The sequence below is a fragment of the Dipodomys spectabilis genome, unplaced genomic scaffold (assembly GCF_019054845.1).
Source record: "Dipodomys spectabilis isolate Male_0828 unplaced genomic scaffold, ASM1905484v1 ptg000175l, whole genome shotgun sequence".
NCBI lineage: Eukaryota > Metazoa > Chordata > Mammalia > Rodentia > Heteromyidae > Dipodomys > Dipodomys spectabilis.
Window position 1 is genome coordinate 11,829,170 of NW_024870852.1, and position 17,250 is coordinate 11,846,419.

Genomic DNA, 17,250 nt, shown 5'->3' on the forward strand with positions numbered 1-17,250 from the left:
TGTGTGTGTGTGTGTGTGTGTGTGTGTGTGTGTGTGTGTGTGTGTGTGTGTGTGTGTCACCGAGTTAAATTTGAAATTTAGATAAGGAAAAATTGTAGCCAGGGGTGGTACATGCCTGAAATCTAGTACTCAGGAAATTAAAACAGGAGTATTGAAGGTTCAAGGCCAGCCTGAACAATATAATGAGACCTTATCTCAAAAAGAATTAGCCAAAGGTCATATTTAGGGTAAAAATAGTACCCATGGTTGATCTGTTTTTTGTTGTTCTTGGTGGTGGTAGTGGTGTTTTCTTTTTTGTAGGCTTTGTATGTAACAGGATAGGCAAGTGCACATCTATTGTTTATCTGAAATGCAAATTGAAATGAATATATGGTATTTTATACTCTAAATAAAAATAGGTGTCCTGAGACCAGGGACAGAACTGTGTACCTCATTGTGTGGATGAGGAAACAGCTTTAAAGAAGGAAAATAATGGAGCTCAAGCCTCAGGTCTCAGCAGTGTCTTTGCATTCAGATCTCAGGCTCTCAGAAATTTGTTTTAGTGTCTTTTCTCCATTACCACACAGCTCTTCAAGGCTTGCCTTACCTCTGGCAATTGGAAGCAGAGCAGCTCAGGGAAGACGGAGACAGCTAGGAGCATGACTAAGTGTTCTGCAGGGTAAAGTCAGTCAGTGACAGGCGGCATGTGGGTTGCTGAGGTTTCTCTCCCAACTCCTCCCAGCTCTGCAACTGGCTTCCTTCCCTCTTCTTCTTTCATGAGCCCTAGGAAGCTCCTTCCCTTCCTGATGGAAGGATCCCCTATGCTTCCAGCTCCTGCTCTGGCAGGGCAAGGTCTCATCCTGTCTAATCTGAATGTCCTTGGCAGAAGGAAATGAAGGTGGCTTAAGGTTCTCTCAGAAACTGTTCTTTAAAAACAAACAACAACAGGTCAAGATTGAGACGAATTCTGGCCCAAGGAACCTGGGAACAAGAACCACATAGCACAAAAGAATGAGGAAATTGCCTGGCTAGGATTTGTGGCCTTACCCAACAGTTGGTGGACAATGAAGTACTACCGATCTAGATCTTCATCTCAGAAGCAGGAGCTGTTATTTTCCTACAGAAGCTCAGGCCTAACACCACATTGGCTGTTGTTTTTACTGTCCTTCCCTTTGCTCATCTATTTTTTTGTTGTTGTTGCTGGTCTTGGGGCTTGACCTCTGGGCCTGGGTGTTATGGCTGAACTCCTCTTTTTTTTTTTTTTTCCCAAGACTAGTACTCTACCACTTGAGCCACGGCACCACTTCCAGCTTTTTCTGTGATGAATTGGAGATGAGTCTCACAGACTTTCCTGCCCAGACTAACTTTGAACCGTGATCCTCAGATCTCAGCCTCCTTAATAGTTAGGATTATAGGCAGGCACCACAGATGCCCAACTTCTTCTTTTAAATGCTGGTACTGAGGCTTGACTCAGGGCCTGGGGGCTATCGCATACTTTTCTGCTCAAGGCTGGCACTGTACTACTTGGGCCATAGATCCACTTCTTGGCTTTTTGTAGGTTAATTGGAGATAAGAATCCCAGGAACTTGACTGTCCAGGTGGGCTTCCAACTATGATCCTGAGATCTGAGCCTCCTAGTAGCTAGAATTACATGTGCTTGGTTATGATGCACCTACACAATCAAGATACTAACAGATAATCTTCCTTTAGACTTACACAACTCAGAACATCTGGTGACTTTGTGTGGCATCAGAATGTAGAATTCTCTCTAACCCCACCGAGTATTCTTTAGAATACTCATCAAACTAACATAACTAATGTAAATTGCTGTGATGTTGAAGTTGCATATATTTGTAACTAGTTCAAGAAGGCCAAAGTTGATTGAGATGCTCTGGGGGAATGGGGTGGGGGTGGGACACGTCTTGATTGAAATAATACAGGCCAGTATGTCGCCTTCCTCTTCCTTGAGCCTATGCTCTTCCTTTCCTGCCCCATAAAAGCCCCTTTGTGCCTCTAAGTCCTATAAGATGAGGCTCTGAGGCGACAGCCTTATTTTCTCAGGAAACTGGCTCTTGAATAAAACTGATTGCTCTCCTACTCACCCTCATATTCAGAGTATTGGCTTTCCAGTGACAAGCAGCAGGGTAACAGCAGGTTGTTCACTGGAGGACTGGATCTTTGATCTGTGTGCTTCTCAAGCCTAAATTATTAACTCCTGCTAGGTACTGCCTCCCAAGATTAGAGCTAACTAACCCTGCTGGCATTAACAGTGCCATAGTCCAGTGTTTCTCCAACTGTGATTTCTAGGCATCCGCATCATCTAGAAACTTGTTAGAAATATTCATTCTTGAACTTGATTCTAGAACTTACTGTCTCAAAAATTCTGGGGTGGGGGGACAGGGAAGGTGGATCAGTGGTAGAGTGCTTGCCTTGCATGCATGAGGCCCTAGGTTTGATTCCTCAGCACCACATAAGCAGAAAAAGCCAGAAGTGGCACTGTGACTCAAGTGGTAAAGTACTAACCTTGAGCTGAAGAGCTGAGGAATAGTGCCCAGAGTTCAAGCCCCATAACTGACAAAAACAAACAAACAAACAAAAAACAAAACCCACACATGCACACACACACAAAAAAATTCTGGGGTGGGGCTGGGAAGGTGGCTCAGTGGTAGAAGGCTTGCTTTGCATGCATGAGGCCCTGGGTTTGATTCCTCAGCACCACATAAGCAAAAAGAGAAAAGCCGGAAGTGGCGCTGTGGCTCAAGTGGTAGAGCACTAGCCTTGAACTGAAGAGCTAAGGGACAGCACCCAGGCCCAGAGTTCAGGCCCCACGACTGGCAAAAATAAAAAAATAAAATAAAATAAAAATTCTGGGATTGGCCTAGGAAGGTGGTTTAGTGGTAGAGTGCTTGCCTAGCATGCATGAAACCCTGGGTTTGATTTCTCAATCCCACATACACAGAAAAAGCCGGAAGTGACACTGTGGCTCAAGAGGTAGAGTGCTAACCTTGAGCAAAAGAAGCTCAAGGACAGTGCCTAGGTCCTGAGTTCAAGCTCTAGGACTGGTCAAAAAAAAATTCTGGGGTTAGAGGTATAAGTCAGTGGTATAGTGTGTACCTAATATACAAGTGCCTAGAATTAATCACCAGTGGGAAAAAAAGAGAAAGTGCGAGGGGGGCGGGGAGAAAGAAGGTAGGAAGGAAGGAAGGAAAGGAAAAGAAAGGAAAGGAAAGAAATTTTCAAGAGACTCTAGAAGTATTACTCACTAGAAGAACATTTACCCCATCATGTTCAATCCTGAGGTGGGGGTGTAACACCTGACCATCTAAGATTTACCAACTCTCCAGAATCAAATGAATCTCTTTAGATTCTAATATACTCTAAAATTTTGAAAAAAAGAGAGATACATTTATAGAAACAAAATAGTTTATTTTTTAAAGCACATGTTTGTTTTAAGTGAACTTTACCAATCTATAATATAAATGAAGATAAATTATGAGGCAGGAAAGGTGGCAGCAGAGGCAAAATTTATTTGAAAGTGAGAGTAAGGTGAGGCTACTACTACTACCAGGTTGGTAAAAGCCCTCAATTAAGACTCCCTTGTTGCTGGAAAGGTGGCTCAGTGGTAGAGTGCTTGCCTTGCATGCATGAGGCCCTGGGTTCGATTCCTCAGCACTACATAAGCAAAAAGAAAAAAGCCAGAAGTGGCATTGTGGCTCAAGTGGTAGAGCCCTAGCCTTGAGCTGAAGAGCTGAGGGACAGCGCCCAGGCCCAGAGTTCAGGCCCCACGACTGGAATCCCCCCCAAAAAAAAGACTCCCTTGTTGGGAGAGGGGGACTTATGTCACAGAAGGTCCCATCCACCTGCTTCTCAGGTGAGGAGGAGGAAAAGAAGGAGGAGGAGGAGGAAGAAGAGGAAGAAAGCACAGATTTTTCTGGAAGCAAGAGAATGAGAAGTGGAACTTTGGTAGTTTGCTTGCAGTGCTCATGGACACTTGTGTATCTCTTTGGGCAAGTGTCAGCAGTTCTGGTAGGATCATGGTCCACCTCACCCCAAAGGGAGGAGTGCCTGTTCCCTAAGCAAGTCTACACCAGGGTCATGGGGGCGGGGGGGGGGGGGGGCCTTGCTACCCTCAAGGTTGATATCTCTGTCTTCCAGTATCTTCAGGAAGAGGAAGAAGTATTGTTTCTTCTGGACCATCTCTCTGGCTGATTTGATAAGCAATAAAAATTGAGGGCCACTCCCTAGAATCTGAGTTGGATGGAGACCAGGAAACTTTTTTTGTTTTGTTTTGTTTTTTGTTTGGTCTATCATTTTTTTTTTTTTTTTTTTTTTTGCCAGTCGTGGGGCTTGAACTCTGGGCCTGGGCACTGTCCCTCAGCTCTTCAGCTCAAGGCTAATGCTCTACCACTTAAGCCACAGCACCACTTCTGGTTTTCATGTGGTTAATTGGAGATGAGTCTTAGGAACTTTCCTGCCCAGTCTGGCTTTGAACTGTAATCCTCAAACTTCAGCCTCCCCAGTAGCTAGGATTACAGGTGTGAGCCATCAGAACCCTGCTAGGAATCTATTTTTTAACAACAGAAATGGTATTAATTATTATGTATGTATGTATGTATGTATTTATTTATTACCAGTCCTAGGCTTGAACTCAGTTTCTGGGTGCTGTCCTTGAGCTTCTATTGCTTAAGGCTAGCACTTTATCACTTAAGCCACAGCTCCACTTCTAGCTTTTTGGTGGTTAATTGGAGATAAAAGTCTCACAGACTTAACTGCCCAGTCTGGCTTTGAACTGAGGTTCTCATATCTCAGCTTCCTCAGTAACTAGGATTACAGGCATAAGCCACTGGCACTCAGCTAATTACTTAAGATTTTAATATAGCATACATTAGCATACGTTAATTGAACAAGGAGATTTCACTGTGACATTTCCATACATGTATGTAATATATCTCATCAATGGGCTGGGAAGGTGGCTCAGTGGTAGAGTGCTTGCCTTGCACGCATGAGACCCTGGGTTCAGTTCCTCAGCACAACATAAATAGAAAAAGCCAGAAGTGCTGCTGTGGCTCTAGTGGTAGAGTGCTAGCCTTGAGCTGAAGAGCTGAGGGTCAGTGCCCATGCCCAGAGTTCAAGCCCCACTACCAAAAAAAAAAATCTCATTAACCTCAGCCCCCCCACCTCCTCCATCATTCTTCCTTAGTCCTTCCTCCCTTCTTAGCATAATTTATTACCAGGCACAGGTGGCTCACATTTATAATCCTAGCTACTCTGGAGGCTGAGTGCTAAGGCTGGTAGTTCAAAGCTAGTTCATGCAGGAAAGTTTGTGAGAACAATTTTTTTTTGGTCGGTTGTGGGGCTTGAACTCTGGCCTGGGCACTATCCCTGAGCTCTTCAGCTCAAGCTAGTGTTCTACCACTTGAGCCACAGTGCCACTTTCAGCCTTTTCTGCTTATGTGGTACTGAGGAATCGAACCCAGGGCCTCATGCATGTGAGGCAAGTGCTCTACTGCTGAGCTACTTTCCTAACCCTTTGTGAGAATCTTTTTTGTTTGTTGGTTGTGGGGCTTGAACTCTGGGCCTGAGCTCTGTCTGTCAGCTCTTCAGCTCAAGGCTAGCACTCTACCACTTGAGCTAGAACGCCACATCTGGTTTTCTGGTGGTTTATTGGAGATAAGAGTCTCACGGACTTTCCTGCCCGGGCTGCCTTTGAACTGGAATCCTCAGATCTAGCCTCTTGAGTAGCTAGGATTACAGGTGTGAGCCACTGGCATCTGCTCCTTGTGAGAATCTTACCTCCAATTAACCACCAAAAGTCAGAAGTGGAGCTATGGCTCAAGTGGTAGAGTGCTAGCCTTGAGGGAAAAAAAACACTCAGAGACAGCACCCAGGCTCTGAGTTCAAGCCCTAGAATTAGCACACACACACACACACACACACACACACACACACACACACACACACACACACACACACACAGTGTGCAATGTTAATACCCTTCCCAGAACTAGGCAGGCACACTAGGCAGGGCAGTCTACTAAATTTTTATCCTAATCTTAACTCTCCCTTCTCCTTGTCAAGGAGTTAGCCTTCCATTCTAAGTACAATTGGTTACCAAGGTGATTGGAGAAAATACAAAGAAGTTAGAAAGGAGTTTATTTATTCTTTACTTCTTATGAAAGGTTTACATTTATCTTCTGGCTGGGAGCGGGGCTAGGAACAGGTGGCTGACAGTTACAGTTGGAGGGGTTGGTTGATAAACTCAGTGGAAAGTTTCCACTTGAGGGGGTCTTACTCTTTCTAACTCCATTGACAAAGATTCATACCCCTGATATGGCTGGCTGGTCACAAGCAGCACACCTGGTAGTTACAGTTTATTCTTTAACTCTGTTGACAAAGATTCATATTCCTAACATGGCTGGCTGGTCACAAACAGCACAGATGATAGTTACAATTGAAATAAAAAAGCAAATAATTGCAGGAAATAACAATTCCAAGAAATATCAATGTACAATGATGAATGATGACAAGATGGAGTCACTTTGGTTTGACAGAAAATACAGATTTTTCTCGCAGCACTGAATTTTTTTTTTTTTTTTTTTTTTTACTTTTTTATGCCCCTACTAGGGCTTGAACTCAGGCCTCCTACTCTCCTTCAAGCCTTCTTGCTCCTAGCTGGTGCTCTAGCAGTTGAGCCACACCTCTAGCGCACCTTTTTGCTGGTTAATTGCACTGATTTGGACGGACCACCTGTCAGGTCTTAGCCTCCTGAATAGCAAGGATTGTAGGCACGAGCCACTGGCTTCTTTTTAAAATTTAAAATTAAAAACAATCTAAATTGGCTTCATTGCTTTATTTTCATATATAAAATACTTTAACCCTAAGAAATCTCATGGTTCCCTCCCTTCCTCCCCCTCCCCGCCCCTGCCACACCTCCCAATACCAGGAATTGATCTCTGGCTCTTCTGCTTTCTGTAAGGTCTGCATAGGGACAGCTCCCTACCTCTTGGCTAAGTTTCCACCCAGTAGCTGTGTTACCTAGGTAACTGGTCATGTCCTGGGCCACCTCTGGTTACATGTCTCCCATCAGACCTTAGGAGGGTCCCCAACTCTGAGGTTATGCCCTATTCCAGTGTGGCCACACCTTTCCTCAACCTGGCCATACATCTTCCTGTCCGTAGCCTAGATAAGTCCTGGCCCAGGGTTGGATTGGCCTTTTTTTTCTTTTCAGCCATTCCTCTCCGCTATGCACAGCGCGGGCAGCAGTTCACTAAATAAACTTCTCCATAAATAGTTCGTGGTGTTCTCTTCATTGGCTACCTAATGAAACCTATCTATTTAATATACCTTACACTTTCTTTTTATCACTTGAGCCAGACATTGAGCCCAGCTTTTTGCTGGTTATTTTTCAGAGATAGGGGGGGTCTCTTGCATTCTATGCCCCAACTGGCTTCAAACTGCAATCATCCAGATCTTAGTGCTTGAGTAGCTAGGATTACTGATGTGAACCACTGGATCCTGGTTAATATGTTTTTGTTTTTTGGGTCTGGTCGTGGGGCCTGAACTCTGGGCCTGAGCGCTGTCCCTCAGCTCTTCAGCTCAAGGCTAAAGCTCTACCACTTGAGCCACAGTGCCACTTCCAGCTTTTTTCTTTTTGCTTATGTGGTGCTGAGGAATTGAACCCAGGGCCTCAGGCATGCAAGGCAAGCACTCTACCACTGAGCCAACTTCCCAGCCCCAGGAATATGTATTTTTTGCTTGTTTGTTTCTGTTGATCCTGGGGCTTGATCTTTGGGCCTGGATGATATCCCTGAGCATTTCTGCTCAGGTTGAGCACTCTACCATTTGGGCCACAGCGCCACTTATGGTTTTCTGGTGGTTTATTGGAGATAAGAGCCTCAGACTTTTCTGCCCTGGCTGGCTTTGAACTGGGATCCTCAGATCTCAGCCTCCTGAGTAGCTAGGATTACAGGCCATTGATACCTGGTGGAATATATGTTTTTAATAAGATCTCCTAAGGGAAATCCAGGAAAGAAACATTGACATGACTTTAAAAAGTACAAGTGATTTTCCAGATGTTAAATACCTTCCTTAGGAAAAGACTAACAATAATAGCAAAGGTAACTAATTACTGAGCACTTAGATGAGGCTCTTGAGTCACTACTTACATAGCCCATTAATTCTCATAAACAATTCCATGATGGAGGTTGGATGGACTTGAAAGCAACTGCCTATGTTGCTATTCTATGTGTGACCTGGTTTATGCATCTGTAAAATAGGGATAATAACGGTGCTTCTCTCATTGGTTTGTTGTGAGGATTAAGGAAGCTTGTTCAGCCTTAGAACATTTGCCATATTGGCACCATTAACCTGTTGTCACCTCTAAGAACACTTAAAGGTGAAAGATTTGAATTCAGTGTTAACTCCAGAGTGTTCCTGGTCCTGGGGTTTGAATTCAAGATCTGAATGCTCTCTCTGAGGTTTTTCTTTTTCTTTTTTTTTTTCAAGGCTAATGCTCTACCATTTGAGCCACAGCTCCACTGCAGACTCTGTGTGTGTGTAGGTGTAGGTAAAAGTCTTACCTGCTGTTGGCTTTGAACCTCAATCCTTAAATTTTAGCCTCCTGAGTAGCTAGGATTACAGGTGTGATGTGGAACTTGAACTCCAGGCCTGGGAGCTGTCCCTCAGCTCTTCAGCTCAAGGCTAGCACTCTACCACTTGAGCCACAGTGCCACTTCCAGTTTTCTGGTGGTTTATTGGAGATAAGAGTCTCCTGGACTTTCCTGCCCAGGCTGGCTTTGAACCATGATCCTCAGATCTCAGCCTCCAGAGTAGCTAGGATTACAGGTGTGAGCCACTGGCGTTTGGCTCTGTTTGTGTTTTTTAAATTTTACTGTTTTTTTTTTTTTTTTATTGTATAGCTGTTTTGATCAAGGTTAGTGCTCTACCATTTGGGCCACAGCTCCATTTCTGGCTTTTTAGTTGTTAGGTAGACAGAAGAGTCTCACAGACTGTCCTGCCCTGTCTGGCTTCAATCGCTATCCTCACATCTCAGAGTAGCTAGGATTACAGGTGTGAGCCACCAGTGCCCGCAGCCCTTCAGATGATTCTGACATTGACTCGAGTTTGGGAACCACAGTCATAATCTTTTAGAAGTTCTGGTGCCTGAGGAAGGAAGGAAGAAAGGAGGAAAGCAGGGAAGGGAGGAAGGAAGGAAGGAAGGAAGGAGAGAGGGAGGGAAAGAAAAGAGAGAAAGGAGTGAGGCAAGGAGAGAGGCAAGGAAGAAGAGGGAGAGAGAAGGGAAGGGAAGGGGGAGGAGGAGGAGGACGAAGACGACGGGGAGGAGGACGAAGACGACTAGGAGGGGGTGGGAGGGGGAAGGGCAGATAAGGAAAGCAAAGCTGAGGATGCTGTGAGCACCTCAAAGTCCGTCGCACCTGAAGGTGAGAAACCCTTCGGCGAGCTGGCGCGCAAGGCCTGCTGGGGCTTGTAGTCCGGGCCTCCCCTAAGAGGAGGCGCCTGCGCACTGTCCGCTAACTCGCTCTGGTCGCTGTGGTCGGGCTCGGGACCGGCTGCCATCTTAGTCGAGGGACTGAGGAGTCGTCGCCGCCCCGAGTCCCGGTAAACACCCGCGGGCGTACTGGGGGTCGTTTTGGGGAGAGGGGAGAGTCAGGACGAGAAGACTGGTAGAGAACCGGGTGTAGGGGAATGTGGCGCGGGGCGTCGGGACCGCACCTCCGAGGCTGCTCTTCTCCCCTCCGAGCCGGCGCCCGTGGGGGGCGCCGGGAGCTCGGGCTGGGGGCCGGGGCCGGGCGCGGGGCGGGGGTGGGGTCAGCCGGACACAGCCAGCCGCCGGTGCCCGGCCGGGGCGCCCGGAGCCCCCAGCCCCGGGGACCCAAGTTGTGAGAGGCCCGGGCGGTGGCGGGCGTAGGCAGGGTCCAGCCCCGCGCCCCTCAGCCGCGCCCGGCGGCCACTTCTCCCGAGGTCCGGCCTAGGCGCCGGGCCGGGTGGCAAGCGGCCCGCCCGGGCGACGTGGCCCTGCGAGGGGCGGCGGCTGGGGCCCACCTGCCACCTGGTTGGCTTTCCCGAGACTTTTCCGAGCCCCAGTTGGCGGGGAGGGCCCAGCACCGCGGCTGCCTCCCCGGCTCCCCTCCGCTGTCCTTTTCCCTCCATTGTCCCCCCGCGTGGTGGTCCCGGCCCAGGCGCCCTCCTCGGCCGCCGCCGCCGCCGCGGCGCCGACTTTTGCAGACGTGGAGCTGTCAGTGTCCTTCCTCCCGTGAGTGCGCTTTTCTCTAACAGGGAAAATAAAGTAGCCGAGACCGTACTCCTAAGATCGAAACACGACGAGGTCCTGACTTTTCACTAGAGGACTCAAGTTTTCAGACTTAGTTCCCGGCCGAGACTTCGAGAAAGTTACAAGGGTCAAGGCATCCGAAGTAGGAGTTGGGCCTAAAGTTAGAGATGTAACCAGGTGCGCTGGCAGAGTACCTGGAATTCGCGATTTCCCCCATTACTCGTTTTCTGGGTTATATTCGTATACTGATCTTGTTGCATTATCTGCCATTTGTTCAATAACCGCAGTAAACTTGTTCTGAAGTGGGGTGGGGGTGGGTGGGAGGGATGAGGGGGGAGCGAGGAAGACAGATTTTATTTGAAAATTGAAGAACACAAGCCTGCAGTTATCATACTGTTGCTCCTAAGTGCAGGCATCTCCTGCATCTGTTCCTAATATATAATTCGATCTTAAGGAAGTAGGTAAAGGTAGTGTATTTCCACTCTCAAAATTGGCAGAGAGCTTGATTCTTATCAGAAATAAAGTTCTTATGAGAAATCTGGTGAGGTCCCTAGAGCAATTATTTCATTTGTCAGTTTTAGAAATGAAGGTGGAAATTCTCCTTGAAACAGTAAATATACAAGTTTTTGAGGGGCTGTGAGTCATATGTATGTGTTAGGCTTGGGGCATAAACTCTGGGCCTGGGCTTTTTGTTCAAGACTAGCCTTCTTGTACTTCAGCCATAGCTTCACTTCCAGCTTTTTTCTGGTATATTGGAGATAAGAATCTCATGGACTTTATTGCCTGGATTGGCTTTGAACTGAGATCCTCAGATCTCAGCCTCCTGAGTAGAAAGGATTACAGGTGTGAGCCACTGGTGCCAGGCCTCAAAAGGTAACTTTGCCCTTGCTGGGAGAAAAATAAAAACAAAACAAAACCCTTGCTTCCCAAATTTGTCCATTAGAAAAATTAGGAAATTAAATGGAGCTGTGGCTCAAGTGGTAAAGCAAAAGAACTGAGCAAAAGAGCTCAGGGAAGCCGGGCGCTGTGACTAGCTACTCAGGAGGCTGAGATCTGAGGATCACGGTACAAAGCCAGCCGGATCATGAACATCAGTGAGACTCTTGACTCCAATAAACCACTAGAAAACAGGAAATGGCACTGTGGCTCAACTGGTAGAGTGCTAGCCTTGAGCTAGGGACAGTGCCCAGGCTCAGAGTTCAAGCCCCACGACTGACCAAAAAGTCAAAATAGAGCTCAGGGACAGTACCTTTGTTCAAGTCTCAGGATCACATCAAAGTGGGGAGAAAGATTTTTTAGATCCTTCTTTTTTTTTTTTGGTCCGGTCGTGGGGCCTGAGCTCTGGGCCTGGGCGCTGTTCCTCAGCTCTTCAGCTCAAGGCTAGCACTCTACCACTTGAGCCACAGAGCCACTTCCGGCTTTTTTCTTTTTGCTTATGTGGTGCTGAGGAATCGAACCCAGGGCCTCGAGCATGCAAGGCAAGCACTCTATCACTGAGCCACCTTCCCAGCCCCGAGAAAGATTTTTTAAAAGTAGAAAATCTGGGTAGGGAATGTGGCCTAGTGGTAGAATGCTTGCCTAGCATGCATGCAGCCCTGGATTCGATTCTCAGTACCACATAAACAGAAAAAGCTGGAAGTGATGCTGTGGCTCAAGTGGTAGAGTGCTAGTCTTGAGCAAATGAAGCTCAGGGACAGTGCCCAGGCCCTGGGTTCAAGGCCAAAAAAAAAAAAGTAGAAAGTCTGATACTCTTAAGGGATAAACACAAAGCTGCAATGCCTATGTGCCTCTGATCATATAAAATTATATTGGGGCTGGGAATGTGGCTTTGTGGTAGAGTGCTTGCCTTGCATGCATGAAGCCCTGGGTTTGATTCCTCAGTATCACATAAACAGAAAAAGCTGGAAATGGTGCTGTGGGTCAAGTGGTAGAGTGCTAGCCTTGAGCAAAAGCAGCTCAGGGACAGTGCCCAAGCTCTGAGTTCAAGATCTAGGACTGGCAAAAATAAATAAAATGATATTTAACAAAATGAGTTCCAGGAAATGGAAATGAGGTTTTTTTGTTTGTTTTTTCTCCTTAGGGAAGGTAAGGGGGGGGCACAGAAATGAAGGTGAACAAATGCAGTAGTGGTACTCACTAGACACTGTGTTGAAAATGAACTAAATAACTTGTGATTGGGGATGGGAGGGAAATACTGGGAGAATGTGAGGGAAGTGGTGATACTGTCCAAAAAGAAATGTACTCATAGTCAGGACCCGTGGTTCATGCCTATAATCTTAGCTACTCATGAGGCTGAGATCTAAAGACACGATTTGAAGCCACCTTGGGCAAGAAAGTCTCTAAGACTTTTATCTCCAATTAACTACCAGAAAACTGAAGTGGCACTGTGGCTCAAAGTGGTAGACCACTAGCCTTGAGTGGAAAAACTAACCTCAGGGACAGGGCTCAGGCCCCTCTGTACATCACCTTTATAATAAAAATTAAAAAAAAAAAAATTCCAGGATTTCATTTCTGATGTTGACTAGTAGGTCTGAGTTGGCTGCTGCTGCTTTATGTTTAAAATATACCATAGATAATTCTGATGTTCTTGGGAACTGAAACAATTTATATGGACACACTAAGGATGGCTCAAAAAGCTTCAAGACTGAGGATGTAGGCCAGTTTAGTCTGGGGATTGTTCAGAAGAGGAGGGGGCAAGATTTGCCTCTGAGTTTGGTCTTAATAAGTAGGAATGTAACCGAGGTAGAGAAAGGAAAGGACAGGTAGGTAGATAAAACACCTTAATGCTACTTATAAATCCAGACGATTATGGGAGAAAAAGGTTTGGGGGGAATAGGAAGTGAAGTGGAGAGCATTGTCAGCTATGAGGCCAAAAAGGTAAAAAGGAGCCAATTATATTGAAACTTTTTTTTTTTTTTTTTTGGTTAGTTGGGCTTGAACTCTGGGTTGGGCGCTGTCCCTGCGCTCTTCAGCTCAAGGCGAGTGCTCTACCTCTTGAGCTACAATACCATTTCCGGTTTTCTAATGGTTTATTGGAGATAAGAGTCTCACGGCCTTTCCTGCCCTGGCTGGCTTTGAACCATGAGCCTCAGATCTCAGCCTCCTGAGTGGCTAGGATTACAGGTGTGAGCCACAGGTGCCCAGCTGAAGCTTTTTTATGTATAATACTAGAAACTTTATTTTGTTAGGGTTGAAGATTCTTTTTTTTTTTTTTGGGTCCGGTTGTGGGGCCCGAACTCTGGGCCTGGGCGCTGTCCCTCAGCTCTTCAGCTCAAGGCTAGCACTCTACCACTTGAGCCACAGTGCCACTAACGGCTTTTTTTTTTCTTTTTGCTTATGTGGTGCTGAGGAATTGAACCCAGGGCCTCAGGCGTGCAAGACAAGCGCTCTATCACTGAGCCACCTTCCCAGCCCAGGGTTGAAGATTCTTAAGGCAGGGAAGTGATGTGAAAATGTGTTTGGAAAGATGATTCTAAATGGGCACCATTGGCGCATACCTATAATCCTAACTACTCAGGCTGAAATCTGAGAATCTTCAGAATGCTGAGATCTGATAATCTCCCTTCAAAGCTATCCCCAGCAGACAAATTCCAGAGACTCTTATTTCCAGTTAACCGGCAGAAAGCCAAAAGTAGAGATATGGCTCCAGTGGTAGTATACCAGACTTGAGCATAAAAGCTAAGCAAGAAGGAGCTTGAGGTCTTGAGTTCAAGCCCTGATACCAGCACACAAAAAAAAGGAAAGATGGTAAAAGTGAAAGGACAGTGGAGAACAAAGCCTGACCTAAGAAGGATGGATGATTTATCCAATTAGTGCGAACCACCAAGACTAGTCTGGTTAAAGAGTTCCTTTTCTGTTAAGGAACCTATTAACAAATCTGAATAGAAGCCTTATGCAGGTAACACATACCTGTCATCCTAGCTACTCGGGAAGCTAAGATCTGAGGGTCATGGTGGTTCCAAGCTAGCCTGGGCAGGACAATTTGTGAGCTCTTATCACGAATTAACCACCAAAAAGCTGTGAGTAGATCTGTGGCTGAAATGGTAGGGTACCAGCCTTGAGCAGAACTTGAGCAAGAAAGCTAAGGGACATTGCCCAGGCCTTGAGTTCAAGCTCCTATACTAGCACCACAGAAGAACCATAAAACAAAAAACAGCAATAAAACTTGTCTCTTGTAAGCAAATAGCTATTAGAATATGTGTTTATGTGTGCGTGTATTCAAGATATGTATGCTAAGGCTGTTCTAACTTCTGAGTTTTACATTTGTTAAAAAAAATTCAAGCTGGGCGTTGGTGACTCAAGTGTGTAATCCTAGCTACTCAGGAGGCTGAGATCTGAGGATTGCACTTCAAAGCCAGCCCACGTAGGAAAGTCCTTGAGACTCTTATCTCTAGTAAACCACCTGAAAACCAGAAGTGGTGCTGTGGCTCAAGTGGTAGAGCACTAGCCCTGAGCTTAAGAGCTCAGGGACAGCACCCAGGCCCAGAGTTCAAGCCCCACAGCCGATACCCCTCCCCCCCCCCCCAAAAAAAAAAATCAAATATTTTACCTAAAGCTAGTTAAAAGTCAGAGCTACACGAGAACCAAATTTTACAACTCTCAGTCTGGGTGCTGGGAAAGTGGCTCATTGGTAGAGTGCTTGCCTTGCCTGCATTAGGCCCGGTGTTCGATTCCTTAGCACCACATAAGCAGAAAAAGCTGGAAGTGGTGCTCTGGCTCAAGTGGTAGAGTGCTAGCCTTGAGCTGAAGAGCTGAGGGACAGCATCCAGGCCCAGAGTTAAGGCCCACAACGGACAATAAAACAACAAAAAAAACCTACAACTCTCAGTCTGGCATTCTTCTTTAATAGCATGTATGCATGCTATTAAAGAGCTTCTACTATTGGACCAGAATTTTTAGTCTATGCTTCTTAAACATTTAGGCAAGAGTTTAACAAGGAACTTTGCCTTGGGAGTGAGTTTTGTTGCAATCATTCTGGCTTAAGAAATTTGTACTGGTGTAGAAGACACTATGTTGAAAAACGAACTTTACAATTTAGGCCGGGGGGTGGGGAGGTGGAGGGTGGGGAAAGTGTAGTTGTGGAGATGGGAGGAAAGGGCTGATGGGGGAAAACAAAGGAGGAGGTAACAATGCTTGATAAGAAATATACTCATTGCCTTGCTCATGTAACTGTAACCCCTCTACAGTATTTTTACAATAAAACTTATTTAACAAATTGTATCAGTATTGATAGAAAATAGTGATTTTTTTTTTTTTTGTTTTTTTACCCAAACACCTGTTTTAGGCTTTTGGGATTGGTTTCCTTATGTGAATTAAGGCAAAAATATATATGATCACTATTTTTATATATTTCTAGTGACTCCAAATTATGGACTCAGAATAAGCAATTAGTAAAGGAATGTGGCTGTAAGTGATACTGGCTTTGAATCAATATAAATCAGCAAGGGGATTCAGAGAATTGAATTGTAGCCTTCTCTGGTTGGGAGGTTGGCTCTCAGCTAAAGAAATGTCAGGTTGCAAACCATCCTCATAATAAGAAACAGTACCCAGAAGCTATTCTGGCCCCTGTCTTCCTCCAGTCTAGCAGTGCACTGTCCTTGTGAAACTACTGCCAACTCAGCTCTTTTGCTGCTTTTCAGAACTGATTATACCCTGATCCTGGGAGTGCTTTTTCTTTTCTTGTCCCTATGAGCCTCCAACTTGGAAAGAATGTCCTTACAGTGACCCTTGTAGGCAGAATATATTTATAATGGTCATCCTCATTATGCCACATAGCTATCATATACCAAGGTGGGTATTATCCCATACTGTGTATGTTTTTTCCTAACTTGTCCTTTAATCCTGACTGCTCCATTAAAAAACATTCCATGAATTTATTTTTTAAAGACTTGTTGTGAGGTTTCCAAGGTCATCACAGATCTTGTATGTTTGATAACTATAGAAGTGATATGTTAATGGATCTTCCTTCCCTTCTCAGGTAACATGCATTTCACAGTGGCCTTCTGGAGACAACGCCTTAATCCAAAAAAGTGACTTGAGCAGAGAACTTCAGGTATGGTGACATTCTTGTCAAAGAGATTTGGAGATAGGATAGTACAAAGGGCAAACCCAGGTCACATAACTGCTGTGGGAATGTGGGAAAAGAGGAGTTTTGATTCTGGCTGCATCAATTGAGTGAATAAATAGGCAGTATATACTTAGATTTGAAACCTGTAGTCTCTTCTTCAAGGATTAATTTGTGAACCACACTGTATCTTAATTTGGGTCCTCTGATTTTTTTTTTAAATCAGAGAATCATTTTATAAGTTCTTTATACATACACAAATATTTTTTTCACTTGTGCTGGTTTGTAAATATCTGTAAATTTGTTCAGACTTCTGCATATGGATGGCATTAACAAGTAGAATTAAAAGGAAGGCAGCAGCAGGTGCTGGTGGCTCATACCTATAATCCTAGCTACTTTGGAGGCTGAGATCTGAGAATCAAGGTTTAAAGCAGGCATCAAAGAAACTTAACCTTTAACCAGCAAAAAGCTGGAAGTAGTAGTATAGTTTAAGTGGTAGAGTGCTAGTCTTGAGTGAAAAAGTGAAAAACCCTGAGTTCAATCCCTGGTACCAAAAACAGGGGGGAGGGAAGGAGGGGAAAGATGGTATATTATATTCTGCAGTAAAAAACAAGACAATTTTTCCTTTTTTTTTTTTCATTTTCTTTTTGTCGGCTGTGGGACTTGACTCAGGACCTGGGTGCTGTTCCTGAGCTCAGTTTGTTCAAAGCTAGCACTCTACCATTTTAAGCCACAGCGACACTTCCAATTTTTTGGTGGCTGATTGGAAATAAGAGTCTCACAGAATTTCTTGCCCAGGCTGGCTTTGAACTGGGATTTCAGATCTCAGCCTCCTAAATAGCTAGGATTACAAGTGTGAACCACCAGCACAGCTTTTCCTCCCTCCTTTCTTCCTCCCTCCCTCCCTTCCTCCTTC

At 45.4% G+C, this 17,250-nt stretch overlaps 1 protein-coding gene across 2 annotated transcripts in view; it reads left to right on the forward strand.

Annotated features, from left to right (window-relative positions):
- The first annotated feature begins 9,493 nt into the window (after positions 1-9,493).
- The window catches only part of Itch (itchy E3 ubiquitin protein ligase), a 104,322-nt gene continuing 96,565 nt past the window's right edge, over positions 9,494-17,250 (forward strand). The window contains exons 1-2 of one of the 2 annotated variants that reach the window (XM_042694280.1): positions 9,494-9,597; positions 16,248-16,322. The gene's annotated coding sequence lies outside the window, so the exon portion shown is untranslated. The remainder of the gene's footprint in view (positions 9,598-16,247; positions 16,323-17,250) is intronic. The other variant, XM_042694281.1, reaches the window with a different exon arrangement.